This window comes from Thalassophryne amazonica, chromosome 11 (genome assembly GCF_902500255.1).
Source record: "Thalassophryne amazonica chromosome 11, fThaAma1.1, whole genome shotgun sequence".
Classification (NCBI taxonomy): domain Eukaryota; kingdom Metazoa; phylum Chordata; class Actinopteri; order Batrachoidiformes; family Batrachoididae; genus Thalassophryne; species Thalassophryne amazonica.
Genome location: NC_047113.1, coordinates 105748208 through 105769270, shown reverse-complemented (window position 1 = coordinate 105769270; position 21063 = coordinate 105748208).

Here is a 21063-nt window from a genome sequence, read left to right as displayed (position 1 = left end):
CTTCTTTCTCTATTTAGAATCAGTTTACTGTTTTATTGTTATTTGAATGTTTCAAAATATGCATTAACCATTTGTGCTTCTTTCTCTATTTAGAATCAGTTTATTGTTTTATTCTTTATTGAGCTAAGAATATATTGTGTTATTTGAGTGTGTTCAAATGTTTCGAAGTGATCATTTACATTTTAATAGAGCTTCTTGCTGTAGAGAGATACATTATTCATATGTGCATGATGATTAACAAATATTAGTACTCATTAAATATGTAATCAATAACTAAGGTTAATCATGTGATATTCAAATGTTTAAATACTTTTTTGAGTTATATGTTTGAATGCTGTGGAATTGTGTATTGTGTGCACCAAATTAAAGGTATGTTATGTTTATGATTACATTTGCTCTTGTTCTAAGATTTGCTTTTGTTCAAATATTAGTTTAGTTTCTTAGCAAACTGTTATGAAGATATGTTACTTATACATATAATCATTTTCAAAAAGTGTTGTAAATGTGATGTGTCCCTGTTTTGGAGAGGCCATGAAGATATATTGAGAGATATCTGTATGTTGCAAACAGCATATGGAACAGGATGCCATTGTTCACCTCAAACCGTCAGAGAAGGAGACTAAACTTGATACACGGGTATGATTAGACTTGTTTGTCAGAAGGTTCTGCAGTTTTGAAATGTGAAAACATTCTTGTGGTATAATCGGGTGATGACACTTGCTGACACTTCTACAGTTAGCTGTTTTTGCCCTAAAACAATTTCTTATCGGTTCAAGAACAGGTGTCACCTTAGGAGGAAAGAGGAAGAAAGAAGACTTCACGGCGCGTGTGGGCAGGACCATGCCACAAAGTAGAGGGATCAAGACCACTCAGATGAAGGACAATGCCCAAGATTAGCATAAAAACATTGTATTAGCTTAGGGTATAAATACAAGCCCAGCCCACTGTTCGGGGTTCCTCCTTGCTGTCAGCTTTCTGGAACACCAGACTGCTGGTTGGAAGCTTGCAGCTCCTGGGACCCTCAAAACTTTTGGGTATGGTTTTGTTTATCTCACTCATTCTGTAAAACTTAAATTCTGTCAAATTCTGCGACATTTAAGTTCTGTTTAATAAATCTCTGGGTGGTGGTCTAGCCCTCACAGTAATTGTGTCCAAACTTAAATAGCTGGTGAAAACCTTCTTTCAAATCAACGGACGTGCAATATAAGAGACACAGGGGAGAGCGAGGTCACTGGAGACCCCTAAATTATCCCAAGACTTCTCTTCTGCAACAATGTGCTGTCTATGTTCAAAGAAGTGGTAAAAAAAAAAAAAAAACTGTAAAAGAATGCACTACATCTGTTGACCTCTATTCCATCGTGGACTCTTTCCTGGGGAAAAAAAAAAAAAAAAAAACTAGTTCAGAGAAGAGATGATGCCTTCTATAGGTACCTAACAAGACAGAAGCTCCAGCGTCTTCCGCTATCTGCTGCTGAAGTTGCCAGGCAGGAGTTTATAGTCTTCTTAAACACTGCCATCAGTTATGTGGAGAAGTGGTTTGACTTCTCTGAGGAGAACTGGCTCTTCCACCTGCAGCCCCTCTCTCTGGCATCTGGGAAGATCTCCTTTGATGACATTGAGAACATCAGCAAGCGGCTTCATCTGGTTGGCAGGAATGAAGCAATTGCCAATTTAGTTGAAACCATATTTTATTATTGTTGATTATTATAAATAAATAAATTGATAATATATACAGTTTGACACGATCATAAACTTACTGTACACTATATACACATATATTTTACACAACTTACAAATTCAAGCAGTTCATATGGATAAATGGGTAAATAAACTACATACAATATTGTATAAAATTATTAATAATATAAATGTATTATGTGCCACTTATGACTCAGATCACCTTCTTATCTCTATTGGCAGGCTGAACATCTCTATGGATCAGGTTTATGACGAGTGTGTGACCGCAAACAGCCTTCTGGAACACCTCAGTACAGCACCCCAGGAGAAGGAGAAGTGGAAGTCCAAGGGAACAGCAGAGCGATGGATACAAGTTCTTCAGGCAGCTGACATCCCCAACATCCAGGTAATTGTTTTGTCCTCAGCTTCCTGTCGTCCACTGGATTTGTGGAGAGGATTTCCTCTTTCATGAAGAATAAGTGAACCGATGTGCATAACAAATGTTCTACTGAATTAATTAGAAGCGAGCTCATTGCAATTTCAATTATGAAATGACCTGTTCAGAGTTTTACTCTGTAGCACTGAAAGACAAACAACTCCTGACTGCAGCAAGGGCTCAAAAGAAATAAAAATGGAAAAAAATAGGCTGTCACCACTCTCCACATAAAGTGACATCAGGATTTTGGTGTCTAAGTTTATTCTTTTGTAGCCTACTATAACTGTAGCCTACAGTCATGGCCTTGAGGCACAGAACAAGTATTGTTTACCTTTTCAGGCTTTATTTTTTGCACTTTTTATTACACTGAATGTGTAAATGTGCACTCTTACATTGTTTTGCACTGTTACATTGTTTTGCACTGTTACATTGTTTTTGCAGGTGTTTTTGGATGATGCATTTTTTCTATTGTTTTTTTTTTTGTTAAGTTATACAATTTTAAGTTAAGCAATAACACTACAGAGAAAGATTTATTTTTAAAGAAATATATATATATATATATATATATATATATGCTTTGAAGCAGGACAGGATGCTCATATTGAAATTGTGAGTGAAAATTTATTTTGCACTAAAAATAAATTGCTAAATAATAATTTATTTCCACGTGTTCATATCAGAACAAATGCATGTATGCATCTACTTAAATTCAGGGTCAAGTCAATAGTCAAATGGTTAAAAATCATTTCACACACACTGGGAAGGGTGAAGGCAATGGTCGTTCGGTCCTGCCGGTGAGGTGTCCCTTATTTATTTTTCAGAGAGTTGGCAACCCTAGTTGAACAGGATTTGCAAATCATTGTATTCTGTTTTTATTTACATTTCACACAATGTCCCAACTTCATTGGAATTGAGGTTGTATAACAAAAACAGAATGGCACTAAACAGCTCCGTGTCATTGATGATGTTCTTTTCTTTTGGTTTCCGTCCAATCACGACCAACCAAGTTGCCAGTAGTTTCAGTGTCCTCATCTGTGCCTGAAGAACCAATATAGGCTTGGCATTCCTGGCTGACCTTTGAGGAGTGATAGCACTCAAAATGAGCCTCTGCATTTACTGCAGACCCAGATTTTTTTTTTTTTTTTTCTCGTATTGAAGCCCTTCTCTGCTCCACTTCATTATAAAAGCTGGTGATACAACCCAGAAAAGTCGCACAATGCATAGTTTCTCATCCCAGTCCCCCAAGATCTAAACCCAGTAGTACTTGAGCAATAACTAACTCTGTGGTATAACCTAAAAAAAAAAAAGTCTGACACAATGCAAGTAGGCTTTAGCTGACATAATTAATTGCTTAAATCACTCCAGTTGACACTATCTTTAAAAAAACAATATTACACCAGATTATAAATCATTAATCAACTTTAACTAGTGCTGGCTCTGATAAATGTAAAATAAGCCAGAGTGCATCTGAAAATGCACAGCAGATTGACTGACAGCTGCATTGCTCCATAACCATGAAGTAACCTCAGGCGCTGACTCTTAGCTGCCTGAAAGTTGCTCTGCCTGTGTCCAGGTACAGTCAACTTCATGACTTACACCATCACACAAAGTCAATCCAGATTGTTTTTTGTCTACAAATGTAATATGGCTTTAATTTGGCTTTCAACTCAAACTCTTGTATTTTGCAATGAACATATGTCCATCTCCACCTCTCTGTCACCTGCGGTGTATTTACAAAAACAAAACAAAAACATCACATACATCTCAGTAACTGAAAAATAATGATTACATACCGTGAAAAAAAAAGTCACTGATTTCACTGCTGCTGTGTTCGGACACAGATCCATGTAGAATTATTGTCCTGCTGTGCGCCACTGTCCACAGTAAATGGCATTCAGGTAAACGGCATTGCATTCCCCCAAGAGACTCGCTGGCTCCCGGTAACTTAGCTTAGGTATTGGTTAGCTCACCTAGCCAATAACACAAATGGCTCACTGGTCCACATCAAGATTCTCCTGGTTGCAGTCACTTGTCATGTTCTGTCCAAATCAGTGACCCATGATGTGGCTTCCTCAGTGAGACTCACTAGTGTCCCATGTGAAGCAGCTTAGCTTAGCATGGTGTGATGAAGCAGCACAAGGCACAAACATGGCCGGTTCCACACTTTCGGGAGAGGAAATATGCTTTGCTAGAGTTCTGGCTGCACAAATGGAAAGGATAGAATCTGTGATTAGATCTATATTTTGAAGACCATTCTCACACTGCTCTCAAGATCATTATGGCAGTCTTTCAGAGAAGCACGATAAAAAAGCTCCACTTTCCTCCTCAAAATGTTATCTTTGGGAAATCTGTCCACTGAATAAACATCACGAGTGCTGTTGTTGAATTCTCCCAAAGCACACGTTCACCATTTCAACAATTTCACCGGCAAAGTCCACAAAAAAACACAGATTTCAAACTGCAACAAAAGATTATATTTTCCCCCCATTCATTTCAATTAAGGGGTGTGGCCCTACATGATGTCATTGAAGTCACATTTTCCACAGTTTTATGTTTGAGTCTTTATCAGCAGCAGGTGAAATAAGGCCAAATTCCCCATTTTTATGGCACAATTTCTTCGGGCATATGTCACAAAAAATACAATTCCATACATCAATATTTTCATAATTCTTTATTTATTTAGAATAGTCAGCTCATTTTACATTTCATTTACTAGTGATGTGTACTTTAAATTTATATTTTATCTTCTAAAAATACTGAAAACCTTGTTGCCATCTCCATGACCGTGGATTTTTGCTGTATTTCCAAAAACCACCAGTAATTCCTTGCAGTGATTCCTTGAATCAGAATCTAAAACCTGTTGATGTGTTTCACAAGTTGATTTAGTTTGCTGTTTGATGAATTCATCATTTTCAAAATCAACAGAATATATGTCTCACCACCAGGCCAAGGTAACTGCAGCTCAGTCATAGAAAAGGCTAAGGCAAAGTGTGCTATGTGTTATAAGCAGTGGTGGGCACAGTTCCGCTAACCACTAATTAGCAAAGCTAACTTCTTTGCTAGCTGATTAGGTTCTCAGCTAACGTTGAGCAGACCAAATAACTTCTGTTAAATGTAGTTCCGATAACGTTTGAGCAGACCAAATAACTTCTGTTAAATGTAGTTCCGATAACGTTTGAGCAGACCAAATAACTTCTGTTAAATGTAGTTCCGATAACTTTTAGACATACATTTTATACATTTTAGTGTCTGGCTGTTACATGTTTTGTCACAGAGAGACAGTGATGACAGGTAGAGCACAATCCTCTGACAGCAGAGGAGGATTGATGAGAGACAGAGAGAGAGAGAAAGGAAGGAAGGAAGGAAAATCATTTATTATTGATCATTTATTATCATTTATATATTAATCATTTATTATTGTGTTTTTCACTGCTCGGCTGCAACACTACAGGCTATCTAGCATCAAGGTCAATTGCCCACTGTTTTTCCTCCAGTGGAATTTATCCAGGCTCTGGTGAGATTATTTGGCTCCATTCTTATCTCAACCCACAAGGACAACAAACTGACAGACTTACACATGGACCAAAGCATGCTCCAGCTCCTCTTATCACTCTCTGCCCCTCCCTCCCTGCGACAGGCCTCGTCCTCTCTCAAGCTTGCCTGGCGGCGCGACTTATAGTTGCAGCGGCCTTCACCCACTTTGCCTCCATTCGGATGACGGACTGCTTCAAGTTTAGTGCACATAAACAATGTCAAATGTATATGTGTTGTCTTTAATTTTGATGTGTGCCATTATTACGGTAAACAAGTAATAATTGTGGATTAATTGTTGTATCTTGTCTGAGGTAATTGGAGTGTAAACATAATTGCCCTTTTTTGGGATCAATAAAGTTGTCTGAAGTCTGAAGGAGATGATCCCTATTTTGTTCTGGATGAAGAACCAGAGCAGTTGGTCCACCGACGTGCACACAGATCTACACAGCTTCTGTTTGCAGTTTCTCTAGGACTCAGGTGCTATGAGCTGCATCCCAGCGCCGAGTCCTAGAACTCAGAGATCCAGACACACACTGCTCCAGCAGTGGCTCCAAGCACTTTTCATTTAAAGCGTTGAGATTGTTAGCTTCAGTTTTGTTAAGTTCCTCTTTCGTCCCTTTTGTGCTCTTGCTTCGCAGGCTGTTCGGTGATAAAGCGCGTTCTCAACGAATAGTGACTTTTTTTTACTTTTTCCCTTTGTTCAGGAATCGTCATGTGCCATGTGACTGGGCCATTACAGGGAGGGTAACAGAACTCCACAGCAGCCCCCGGAGCAGGTGATTAGAGAACTTGCAGGCCTTATGACTAATGTATGGAGGGAGGGAAATTCATCAGGTCGAGACTGTGGCCTGTTCCATAAAGAGCATAGAGGGATATGTTTTAAAAACTTAATATCTATTACAACATTAGATGACATTAAAATTGAGGATGCCCCACTGACTATTCCTGCAATACCCAATATTTTGTGTCTGCTATCTATAACCCAAGAGATAGTGTTCTGTGTGTCTGGACACACTGTATCTTCTGAGCGCAGTGAGTCTCACCTGCAGCAACAGCAATTGCTGTGTCCCTTCACGGAACACTGAACACCTCAGTGAAACACATCATCTACTGCTCTCTTATTTTTGCTTTCAAATATGTCAACACAAATACTAAACTATAGAGCACCACAGTCACAGAACGCAAACCTCAACCAACACTAGTTTCCAATTCCACAAAATTGGAAACCTGCAGCTAAATTAGATGTGATCAAATGTCAGGAGGATGTATTTAGTTTATGCACTTTAATCCAGAGGTGGAACGAAGTCACTGTCAAGTCATTCTCAAGTCATCAATCTGCAAATCTCAAGTCAAGTCTCAAGTCAGCTTCTTTTTTTTTGCCAGCTTGCACTCGACCGATACGGACGCACTTTTCTCTTCTCCCTCCCTCCTTATCTCTCCTGCTTCTGTGGCGTGTTGTCTGTGAGGCTGCAGCTTTGCTCTTCTGGAAAACGACAAAAATGTATCTGTTAAAGTGGTCTCTGAACGCAATTGACACTATTTTTTCTACAAGACATTCGGGGGCGGAGGACCCGACCTGTCCTGCTGGGACGCATGTGATGGGTTACGTGATGGACTCGTGGAGGAGATGGCAGGTCATGTGCCTTTACATGCTTTCTGTGGAGGACGTCGAAGATGTGTACATATTCGGCTTGGTGGTGACCGGCTTTCTGATGTGTGGAGCGGGCACTTTGCTGGTTTACCGGAAAATCAAGAAAGTGGAAGCAGCTTTGATTGGTCCTTCCAGGCTGCCCTACATGATTGATTCGATTGGGAAGGCAGTGGCTGCGCAGTCGGCGGGGGTTAACCGCGCGTTGGAAAACATCTCGAGCAGGATTGCGGCCCTGGAAACCCGCTATGGCCATCTGTGAAGACCACATTCTACATTCAGATGCATTGAGAGCCACTCTGTTCTCAGAACTGTGGAATCTTTCAGGCGTCTGCTAATATGGCTATTCATTTGGCTTCCCCAAATACAGCTGCACTTCAAGGTCGCTGTGATAAAACCTCCTCAGAAGATCAACACTTAAGCCTCGCTCCCTGGTCTTCCCCCCTCCCCTCAGCTTCTCCAGCTCTGTTAGAACTGTTCAGGACTGCTCAGACTGCGCAGGGCTGCTCCCTCCCCCTCCAGGATTGTCGGACAAGGCCGTTGACGGCGCCAAACAGGCTGCCTCCGGAGTGTTCTGATAAACTGGTCCTTTCAAATCTCGGTTGTCGTCCTGTGTCCTTGTTTTTGTCTCTGTGATTATTGTTTTTCTGTGCTGATGGGGATTTTTTTTTCCTCATTGCTGCTGTGTAATGCAGCAGCTATGAGGGTTTTTTTTTTTTCCTTTTCCCTCGTGTTTTGCTTTCATATATATGTTTTATGTACCGGGCCGGCCAGGTGTTGTGTGTTGTGTGTGTGTTGTTTGTTATGGGTCGGTGTTGGTATGCTCAGCCCTGCTGTTGACCAAGGCAGGGATGTACATCTGGAGCTGGTCCCCGGGCGCCTAATGGCGACTTCTGCTCCTACTGGCAATTAGGATTGGGTTAAATGCAGTAGACACATTTCATTGTGCAGGGAACATGTTCATGTTGTATATTGTGCATATGACAATCGGTGTGTAACTTTGCAAAAACAATGTCGGACTCTGTAGTTTTCTCTGGGCCCCTCCCCAATCAGACCGGGAGTGACATGTTTAGCCGCATGTTCTCCTTGAATTGCTGGCTGTCTGAGTGGTGTCCAAAAAATGAGGTGGGCTTCATAGATAATTGGCAAAGCTTCTGGGGAAAACCTGGTCTTGTTAGGACAGATGGCATCCATCCCACTTTGGATGGAGCAGCTCTCATTTCTAGAAATCTGGCCAATTTTCTTAAATCCTCCAAACCGTGACTATCCAGGGTTGGGACCAGGAAGCAGAGTTGTAGTCTTACACACCTCTCTGCAGCTTCTCTCCCCCTGCCATCCCCTCATTACCCCATCCCCGTAGAGACGGTGCATGCTCCCAGACTACCAATAACCAGCAAAAATCTATTTAAGCATAAAAATTCAAAAAGAAAAAATAATATAGCACCTTCAACTGCACCACAGACTAAAACAGTTAAATGTGGTCTATTAAACATTAGGTCTCTCTCTTCTAAGTCCCTGTTGGTAAATGATATAATAAATGATAAACATATTGATTTATTCTGCCTTACAGAAACCTGGTTACAGCAGGATGAATATGTTAGTTTAAATGAGTCAACACCCCCGAGTCACACTAACTGTCAGAATGCTCGTAGCATGGGCCGGGGCAGAGGATTAGCAGCAATCTTCCATTCCAGCTTATTAATTAATCAAAAACCCAGACAGAGCTTTAATTCATTTGAAAGCTTGACTCTTAGTCTTGTCCATCCAAATTGGAAGTCCCAAAAACCAGTTTTATTTGTTATTATCTATCGTCCACCTGGTCGTTACTGTGAGTTTCTCTGTGAATTTTCAGACCTTTTGTCTGACTTAGTGCTTAGCTCAGATAAGATAATTATAGTGGGCGATTTTAACATCCACACAGATGCTGAGAATGACAGCCTCAACACTGCATTTAATCTATTATTAGACTCTATTGGCTTTGCTCAAAAAGTAAATGAGTCCACCCACCACTTTAATCATATCTTAGATCTTGTTCTGACTTATGGTATGGAAATAGAAGACTTAACAGTATTCCCTGAAAACTCCCTTCTGTCTGATCATTTCTTAATAACATTTACATTTACTCTGATGGACTACCCAGCAGTGGGGAATAAGTTTCATTACACTAGAAGTCTTTCAGAAAGCGCTGTAACTAGGTTTAAGGATATGATTCCTTCTTTATGTTCTCTAATGCCATATACCAACACAGTGCAGAGTAGCTACCTAAACTCTGTAAGTGAGATAGAGTATCTCGTCAATAGTTTTACATCCTCATTGAAGACAACTTTGGATGCTGTAGCTCATCTAAAAAAGAGAGCTTTAAATCAGAAGTGCCTGACTCCGTGGTGTAACTCACAAACTCGTAGCTTAAAGCAGATAACCCGTAAGTTGGAGAGGAAATGGCGTCTCACTAATTTAGAAGATCTTCACTTAGCCTGGAAAAAGAGTCTGTTGCTCTATAAAAAAGCCCTCCGTAAAGCTAGGACATCTTTCTACTCATCACTAATTGAAGAAAATAAGAACAACCCCAGGTTTCTTTTCAGCACTGTAGCCAGGCTGACAAAGAGTCAGAGCTCTATTGAGCTGAGTATTCCATTAACTTTAACTAGTAATGACTTCATGACTTTCTTTGCTAACAAAATTTTAACTACTAGAGAAAAAATTACTCATAACCATTCCAAAGACGTATCGTTATCTTTGGCTGCTTTCAGTGATGCCGGTTTTTGGTTAGACTCTTTCTCTCCGATTGTTCTGTCTGAGTTATTTTCATTAGTTACTTCATCCAAACCATCAACATGTTTATTAGACCCCATTCCTACCAGGCTGCTCAAGGAAGCCCTACTATTATTTAATGCTTCGATCTTAAATATGATCAATCTACCTTTGTTAGTTGGCTATGTACCACAGGCTTTTAAGGTGGCAGTAATTAAACCATTACTTAAAAAGCCATCACTTGACCCAGCTATCTTAGCTAATTATAGGCCAATCTCCAATCTTCCTTTTCTCTCAAAAATTCTTGAAAGGGTAGTTGTAAAACAGCTAACTGATCATCTGCAGAGGAATGGTCTACTTGAAGAGTTTCAGTCAGGTTTTAGAATTCATCATAGTACAGAAACAGCATTAGTGAAGGTTACAAATGATCTTCTTATGGCCTCGGACAGTGGACTCATCTCTGTGCTTGTTCTGTTAGACCTCAGTGCTGCTTTTGATACTGTTGACCATAAAATTTTATTACAGAGATTAGAGCATGCCATAGGTATTAAAGGCACTGCGCTGCGGTGGTTTGAATCATATTTGTCTAATAGATTACAATTTGTTCATGTAAATGGGGAATCTTCTTCACAGACTAAAGTTAATTATGGAGTTCCACAAGGTTCTGTGCTAGGACCAATTTTATTCACTTTATACATGCTTCCCTTAGGCAGTATTATTAGACGGTATTGCTTAAATTTTCATTGTTACGCAGATGATACCCAGCTTTATCTATCCATGAAGCCAGAGGACACACACCAATTAGCTAAACTGCAGGATTGTCTTACAGACATAAAGACATGGATGACCTCTAATTTCCTGCTTTTAAACTCAGATAAAACTGAAGTTATTGTACTTGGCCCCACAAATCTTAGAAACATGGTGTCTAACCAGATCCTTACTGTGGATGGCATTACCCTGACCTCTAGTAATACTGTGACAAATCTTGGAGTCATTTTTGATCAGGATATGTCATTCAAAGCGCATATTAAACAAATATGTAGGACTGCTTTTTTGCATTTACGCAATATCTCTAAAATCAGAAAGGTCTTGTCTCAGAGTGATGCTGAAAAACTAATTCATGCATTTATTTCCTCTAGGCTGGACTATTGTAATTCATTATTATCAGGTTGTCCTAAAAGTTCCCTAAAAAGCCTTCAGTTAATTCAAAATGCTGCAGCTAGAGTACTGACGGGGACTAGAAGGAGAGAGCATATCTCACCCATATTGGCCTCTCTTCATTGGCTTCCTGTTAATTCTAGAATAGAATTTAAAATTCTTCTTCTTACTTATAAGGTTTTGAATAATCAGGTCCCATCTTATCTTAGGGACCTCGTAGTACCATATCACCCCAATAGAGCGCTTCGCTCTCAGACTGCAGGCTTACTTGTAGTTCCTAGGGTTTGTAAGAGTAGAATGGGAGGCAGAGCCTTCAGCTTTCAGGCTCCTCTCCTGTGGAACCAGCTCCCAATTCAGATCAGGGAGACAGACACCCTCTCTACTTTTAAGATTAGGCTTAAAACTTTCCTTTTTGCTAAAGCTTATAGTTAGGGCTGGATCAGGTGACCCTGAACCATCCCTTAGTTATGCTGCTATAGACGTAGACTGCTGGGGGGTTCCCATGATGCACTGTTTCTTTCTCTTTTTGCTCTGTATGCACCACTCTACATTTAATCATTAGTGATCGATCTCTGCTCCCCTCCACAGCATGTCTTTTTCCTGGTTCTCTCCCTCAGCCCCAACCACTCCCAGCAGAAGACTGCCCCTCCCTGAGCCTGGTTCTGCTGGAGGTTTCTTCCTGTTAAAAGGGAGTTTTTCCTTCCCACTGTAGCCAAGTGCTTGCTCACAGGGGGTCGTTTTGACCGTTGGGGTTTTACATAATTATTGTATGGCCTTGCCTTACAATATAAAGCGCCTTGGGGCAACTGTTTGTTGTGATTTGGCGCTATATAAAAAATTGATTGATGACAATAAATGTCTTTGAATCTTGAAGCAGTTGGTGGTCATTATGACTTGAGACGTGACTTGAGACTTGCTGATTCATTTTCAGTTTATAAATTCTTTCTCAGATAATTTTCACAGAACATTGGTTATCTCTGCTATGTACAATTTATCACCACTTTTTGGCACTTGGTATCTTCCACAAATGAGAGTGACTGAGGCAGTTTTGTTTGAGATGTAATGAAAAATGTACACCAAAAGGGCTTTTCAATATTAAAGTCAAATGTCCACAAAATCCACAATCCTGATCAGATCTGGATCAGGTTTTGTCAGGCAATAGTGAGTGGCAGTCTGCACCTCACTTTCAAATACAAGAATAATCGGAGCATGTTTGATTTAGGTATAATGTAAAATATACATTCAATGGGGTTTTCAGTGTAAAATTTAAATGGCCACAAATTCTGTAATATGGATAAGATCCAGATCAAACATTGTCAGTTGACAAAGGATGCCATAATGCTCTCAAATATGAAATAAATTTGATCTTTTTTGACAGAGTAATAAATTTTTGATTAGCACTGTTGCCTCACAGCTAGAAGGTCATGGTTTCAATTATCGCCTGTGGCCTTTCTGTGTGGAGTTTGCATGTTCTCCCTGTGTTTGTGTGGGTTTCCTCTGGGTGCTCCGGTTTCCTCCCACATCCAAAGACATGCGGGTTTGTTATGTGTCGGACGCAGCCCGGAGAACCGACCAGCATTTGAAGGACCCAGTATAAAATAAGCAGAGCACGGTACAAAGGATAACAGAGTTTAATGAACATAACAGTGCTGTGAAAAATATAAAAGTGCGCGGTCTGGCGTGGTGGATTGCGGTGCGCTCCCAGCAGCGCTAACGGTCCGGAGCCAGAACTGGTTCGGACCCAAGGACCCCGCCGACACCCCCCAGGTGGCCGCGACAAACCGAGTCTGTGAAAGAAGGAATCATTATGTGAGTCCACACTCAACACACAGAGAGAACGCTCAAAGGTGCACAAACAGCAAACACTTCCTGGCTTAATTACTAATCAGCTTCCCACCCTGCAGGCATGGAACATCCAGTTCACAAAACTCCACTGCAGTGGAAGCTGATTTAAACGACCAACATACAGCTCAATATAATAAGGTGTGAGGGACACCACATTTACTGACTGTATAAATGTTAGTCACAAAATCTAACGTACCTCAGGAAGTGTGCTGACGAGCGTGAGACCTCACCCTCTCCTCTTTCACAGACCATGCATCAAACCTGGACGTTCTCTGCATCCACTGATGATGAGATGGCTCCCGAGACGACGATCTCACCCGTCTGGTCACAAGGTCGAGTCTCTGGCAAATACACACTGTGTACTCCAGTCTTAAATGCCACCATGTTCCAATCCATGTAGATGCACCACAGCTGTGAGTCCTGACGAGCCGCAGGTGATCAGGGTGAGGTCCTGATAAACTCAGGTACACAGCCACTCAGTCCCAAATGCAAGCCACCTGGAAGGAAAAACAAAAGACAGAAACAAAAAGGCAGCCAGGCCCCCCAGCCATACAACACGGGTTAGGTGGATTGGAATCTTTAAATTGTCTGCGGGTGTGTCTGTGGGTGTCTGTGTTTGTTTGTCTGTTTGTGGCCCTGCGACAGACTGGCGTCCTGTCCTGGGTGTACCCCACCAACTCTATGACTGCTGTGATAGGCTCCAGCCCCCCGCGACCCTTTATTGGACTAAGCGGTTGAAGATGAGTGTGAGTGAGAGTGTTAAAGATTGTTATGATTTGAGCGACACACACACACACACACACATTAACAGTACCCACACGGGACTTGTACAGGAAGCAGGAAAGCAGACACACGCTCACACATACACCAGACAGACACGAACAGGGAGCACACACACACACACACACACACACACACACACACACACACACACACACACACACACACACACACACACACACACACACACACACAACTGACAGATGAGGAAGACAACCCTAACACATAGAAATAAGACCCAGACTGGAAGCACTGGAACACACACATACCATGAAACAAAGCCACATGGGAGACATGAGCATCACACATGAGCGATGCAGAGCATCGCTCATGTGTGAGCGATCTAAACGCACAGACAACAGACTCAGATAGGGACCAGGCTACAGATGCAACTAACAGGGCACCCTCACAACAAAGATAGTGATTTTTCCAATTTTCCTATATTTTGCCTGACTTTGACCTTTGACCTATGACCTTGAAAAATTGAATCAGTTGTTGCCTATCAGGACATGAATCTTTAGTAAAAATTTTATAACAATATATGTTACAGTTGGGAACAGGTTAAGATGTTAGACCCAAATGCAGGGAGCAGTAAAGCAGGCAGGATGAAATAAACAAGAGTTTATTGAACAAAAGAGGCACTGTGCAGTGGGAGACTACAGCAGGCTGGACCACGAGGACTTGACCAACGGGACAGACAGGATGGACCAAGGGAAAATGATTGACTGGACTGACAGGACAAGAGGATGGCAACTGATACCAGGGAATGCAAGCCTGCAGAGCTGGGACTGGATAAACTGCTGGGGAGAACGAAAGGGCAGGTAAGATTGTGCAGGTGCATTTGGGCACACATCTAGAAATGAAAAGTCAAAACTAAACTCAAACAGTTCATTTAGAGTTTCAGTTCAGGATCCAAGTCTTGGTTCATTCAAGGTTTCAGTTCAGATCAACGTTCATTTCATTCAGGATTTCAGTTCAGAATAAAAGTTTCATTTCATTCAGGATTTCAGTTCAGAATCAAAGTTTCAGTTCATTCAGTTCAGTTCAGATCAAAGTTCAGGCTCAAAGGCTCAGTTCTACATGACACACCCCAAAGGCGTGCATATGTGTCAGACAGACGGAGTCCAATGACAGCTCTAAGTAACAAGGCTTAGGAACATGTGGAGCGCACTGCAATATAGCAGAGTCAGAATTCTTGGGTGGCTGCACTCAGATAACCACAGCAACATTCACTGAGGAACTTAGCCACTGCGTGTGGACTCACTCCAGACTGTTAGTAGATCTGATCATTGAAGATACTAAATAACTTAACAGTTCAGGCAGCAGAGAAACTAGATTTCTGTGCATGTTGCTCCCGAACTGCACACAAACTTTGAAAACTGATTAACAGTTGATTTAGCTGAACAGTGCAAAGTTGAATGGACTCTGATAATTAACAGCTGATTAATGGAAAGCGCCGCATGTGAAGACACACCAGGCGGAAAGCAGAATACGTCAGGTTTGAAAGTAAAGGCATTAAGGCGTGACTGTGGAAAAACATGAATGATCTACTTTAAATAACTGAAGTAATATTAAGAGCTGGAACTCACACAGCAGGATCAAGACAATAGATAACTTTAATGTTACAAACCTAAAAGCTCACAATACACGGACAGGTATGTCTGAACCAGAAAACTCGCAGCGGAAATAAAATACAGAAGATGAAGCCTGGAAGCTTGTAACAGGAAAACCAGCTGATTTTGTTCTAACCTGGGAGTTCAACTCGATAGGTTGCGTTCTAAGCCTGGAACATCACGGGAGGAAAAAACACGAGAAGTTACTTACTTGAGCGTGGGAGCTCACAGCGGGAAATCACAATGGATAACTTTCATGAGCACAAAGCTCCATCACGACAGGTACATTCATGAGCGTGATGGCTCACTACGAGACATAACACGGCAGGTAACATTCTGAGCATGGAGGCTCACTGTGGGAAAATCACGACAGGTGACATACTGAACACGAAGGCTCACTACGGGACATAACATGGCAGGTAATGTTCTGAGCATGGATGCCCACTGCATGAAAATCAAATCAATTTTATTTATATAGCGCCAAATCACAACAACAGTTGCCCCAAGGCGCTTTATATTGCAAGGCAAAAGCCATACAATAATTACAGAAAAACCCCAACGGTCAAAACGACCCCTGTGAGCAAGCACTTGGAGACAGTGGGAAGGAAAAACTTCCTTTTTAACAGGAAAAAACCTCCAGCAGAACCAGGCTCAGGGAGGGACAGTCTTCTGCTGGGACTGGTTGGGGCTGAGGGGAGAGAATCAGGAAAAAGACATGCTGTGGAAGACAGCAGAGATCAATCACTAATGATTAAATGCAGAGTGGTGCATACAGAGCAAAAAGAGAAAGAAACACTCAGTGCATCATGGGAACCCCCAGCAGTCTAAGTCTATAGCAACATAACTAAGGGATGGTTCAGGGTCACCTGATCCAGCCCTAACTATAAGCTTTAGCAAAATGGAAAGTTTTTAGCCTAATCTTAAAAGTAGAGAGGGTGTCTGTCTCCCTGATCCAAATTGGAAGCTGGTTCCACAGGAGAGGAGCCTGAAAGCTGAAGGCTCTGCCTCCCATTCTACTCTTAAAAACCCTAGGAACTACAAGTAAGCCTGCAGTCTGAGAGCGAAATGCTCTATTGGGGTGATATGGTCCCTAATATAAGATGGGACCTGATTATTCAAAACCTTATAAGTAAGAAGAAGAATTTTGAATTCTATTCTAGAATTAACAGGAAGCAATGAAGAGAGGCGAATATGGGTGAAATATGCTCTCTCCTTGTATTCCCCGTCAGTACTCTAGCTGCAGCATTTTGAATTAACTGAAGGCTTTTCAGGGAACTTTCAGGACAACCTAATAATAATGAATTACAGTAGTCCAGCCTAGAGGAAATAAATGCATGAATTAGTTGTTCAGCATCACCCTGAGACAAGACCTTTCTAATTTTAGAGATATTCTGCAAATGTAAAACAGCAGTCCTACATATTTGCTTAATATGCACATTGAAGGACATATCCTGATCAAAAATGACTCCAAGATTTCTCACAGTATTACTAGAGGTCACTGTAGTGCCATCCAGAGTAAGGATCTGGTTAGACACCATGTTTCTAAGATTTATGGGGCCAAGTACAATAACTTCAGTTTTATCTGAATTTAAAAGCAGGAAATTAGAGTTCATCCATGTCTTTATGTCTGTAAGATATTCCTGCAGTTGAACTAATTGGTGTGTGTCCTCTGGCTTCATGAATAGATAAAGCTGGGTATCATCTGCGTAACAATGAAAATTTAAGCAATACTTTCTAATAATAGTGCCTAAGGGAAGCATGTATAAAGTGAATAAAATTGGTCCTAGCACAGAAGCTTGTGGAACTCCATAATTAACCTTAGTCTGTGAAGAAGACTCCCCATTTACATGAACAAATTGTAATCTAAAACCCCTGGCAAACATTATGGAATCACCGGCCTCGGAGGATGTTCATTCAGTTGTTTAACTTTGTAGAAAAAAAGCAGATCACAGACATGACACAAAACTAAAGTCATTTCAAATGAGAACTTTCTGGCTTTAAGAAACACTATAAGAAATCAGGAAAAAAAATTGTGGCAGTCAGTAAGGGTTACTTTTTTAGACCAAGCAGAGGGAAAAAAATATGGAATCACTCAATTCTGAGGAAAAAATTATGGAATCATGAAAAACAAAAGAACGCTCCAACACATCACAAGTATTTTGTTGCACCACCTCTGGCTTTTATAACAGCTTGCAGTCTCTGAGGCATGGACTTAATGAGTGACAAACAGTACTCTTCATCAATCTGGCTCCAACTTTCTCTGATTGCTATTGCCAGATCAGCTTTGCAGGTTGGAACCTTGTTATGGACCATTTTCTTCAACTTCCACCAAAGATTTTCAATTGGATTAAGATCCGGACTATTTGCAGGCCATGACATTGACCCTATGTGTCTTTTTGCAAGGAATGTTTTCACAGTTTTTGCTCTATGGCAAGATGCATTATCATCTTGAAAAATGATTTCATCATCCCCAAACATCCTTTCAATTGATGGGATAAGAAAAGTGTCCAAAATATCAACGTAAACTTGTGCATTTATTGATGATGTAATGGCAGCCATCTCCCCAGTGCCTTTACCTGACATGCAACCCCATATCATCAATGATTGTTGAAATTTACATGTTCTCTTCAGGCAGTCATCTTTATAAATCTCATTGGAACGGCACCAAACAAAAGTTCCAGCATCATCACCTTGCCCAATGCAGATTTGAGATTCATCACTGAATATGACTTTCATCCAGTCATCCACAGTCCACGATTGCTTTTCCTTAGCCCATTGTAACTTTGTTTTTTTCTGTTTAGGTGTTAATGATGGCTTTCATTTAGCTTTTCTGTATGTAAATCCCATTTCCTTTGGGCAGTTTCTTACAGTTCGGTCACAGACGTTGACTCCAGTTTCCTCCCATTCGTTCCTCATTTGTTTTGTTGTGCATTTTCGATTTTTGAGACATATTGCTTTAAGTTTTCTGTCTTGATGCTTTGATGTCTTCCTTGGTCTACCAGTATGTTTGCCTTTAACAACCTTCCCATGTTGTTTGTATTTGGTCCAGAGTTTAGACACAGCTGACTGTGAACAACCAACATCTTTTGCAACATTGCGTGATGATTTACACTCTTTTAAGAGTTGAATAATCCTCTCCTTTGTTTCAATTGACATCTCTCGTGTTGGAGCCATGATTCATGTCAGTCCACTTGGTGCAACAGCTCTCTAAGGTGTGATCACTCCTTTTTAGATGCAGACTAATGAGCAGATCTGATTTGATGCAGGTGTTAGTTTTGGGGATGAAAATTTACAGGGTGATTCCAGAATTTATTCCTCAGAATTGAGTGAGTCCATATTTTTTCCCTCTGCTTGGTCTAAAAAAATAACCATTACTGACTGCCAAATTTTTTTTTCCTGATTTCTTATAGTGTTTCTTAAAGCCAGAAAGTTGCCATTTGAAATGACTTTAGTTTTGTGTCATGTCTGTGATCTGCTTTTTTTCTACAACATTAAACAACTGAATGAATATCCTCCGAGGCCGGAGATTCCATAATTTTTGCCAGGGGTTGTATTAGATAAATATGATTCAAACCACCGCAGCGCAGTGCCTTTAATACCTATGACATGCTCTAATCTCTGTAATAAAATTGTATGGTCAACAGTATCAAAAGCAGCACTGAGGTCTAACAGGACAAGCACAGAGATGAGTCCACTGTCTGAGGCCATAAGAAGATCATTTGTAACCTTCACTAATGCTATTTCTGTACTATGATGAATTCTGAAACCTGACTGAAACTCTTCAAATAGACAATTCCTCTGCAGATGATCAGTTAGCTGTTTTACAACTACCCTTTCAATAATTTTTGAGAGAAAAGGAAGGTTGGAGATTGGTCTATAAATAGCTAAGATAGCTGGGTCAAGTGACGGCTTTTTAAGTAATGGTTTAATTACTGCCACCTTAAAAGCCTGTGGTACATAGCCAACTAATAAAGATAGATTGATCATATTTAAGATAGAAGCATTAATTAAAGGTAGGGCTTCCTTGAGCAGCCTGGTAGGAATGGGGTCTAATAGACATGTTCATGGTTTGGAGGAAGTAACTAATGTAAATAACTCAGACAGAACAATCAGAGAGAAAGAGTCTAACCAAATACCAGCATTACTGAAAGCAGCCAAAGATAATGATATGTCTTTGGGATGGTTATGAGTAATTTTTTCTCTAATAGTTAAAATTTTATTAGCAAAGAAAGTCATGAAGTCATTACTAGTTAAAGTTAAAGGAATAGTTAAAATTTTATTAGCAAAGAAAGTCATGAAGTCATTACTAGTTAACGTTAAAGGAATACTCGGCTCAATAGAGCTCTGAGTCTTTGTCAGCCTGGCTACAGTGCTGAAAAGAAACCTGGGGTTGTTCTTATTTTCTTCAATTAGTGATGAGTAGTAAGATGTCCTAGCTTTACGGAGGGCTTTTTTTATAGAGCAACAGACTCTTTTTCCAGGCTAAGTGAAGATCTTCTAAATTAGGGAGACGCCATTTCCTCTCCAACTTACGGGTTATCTGCTTTAAGCTGCAAGTTTGTGAGTTATACCACGGAGTCAGGCACTTCTGATTTAAAGCTCTCTTTTTCAGAGGAGCTACAGCATCCAAAGTTGTCTTCAATGAGGATGTAAAACTACTGACGAGATAGTCTATCTCACTTACAGAGTTTAGGTAGCTACTCTGCACTGTGTTGGTATATGGCATTAGAGAACATAAAGAAGGAATCATATCCTTAAACCTAGTTACAGTGCTTTCTGAAAGACTTCTTATTCCCCACTGCTGGGTAGTCCATCAGAGTAAATGTAAATGTTATTAAGAAATGATCAGACAGAAGGGAGTTTTCAGGGAATACTGTTAAGTCTTCAATTTCCATACCATAAGTCAGAACAAGATCTAAGATATGATTAAAGTGGTGGGTGGACTCATTTACATTTTGAGCAAACCCAATTGAGTCTAATAATAGATTAAATGCAGTGTTGAGGCTGTCATTCTCAGCATCTGTGTGGATGTTAAAATCGCTCACTATAATTATCTTATCGGAGCTAAGCACTAAGTCAGACAAAAGGTCTGAAAATTCACAGAGAAACTCACAGTAACGACCAGGAGGACGATAGATAACAACAAATAAAACTGGTTTTTGGGACTTCCAATTTGGACGGACAAGACTAAGAGTCAAGCTTTCAAATGAATTAAAGCTCTGTCTGCGTTTTTGATTAATTAATAAGCTGGAGTGGAAGATTGCTGCTAATCCTCCCCCTCGGCGTGTGCTATGAGCATTCTGACAGTTAGTGTGACTCGGGGGTGTTGACTCATTTAAACTAACATATTCATCCTGCTGTAACCAGGTTTCTGTGATGCAGAATAAATCAATATGTTGATCAATTATTATATCATTTACTAACAGGGACTTAGAAGAGAGAGACCTAATGTTAAATAGACCACATTTAACTGTTTTAGTCTGTGGTGCAGCTGAAGGTGCTATATTATTTTTTCTTTTTGAATTTTTATGCTTGAATAGATTTTTACTGGTTGTTGTTGGTCTGGGAGCAGGCACCGTCTCTACGGGGATGGGGTACTGGGGGGATGGCAGGGGGAGAGA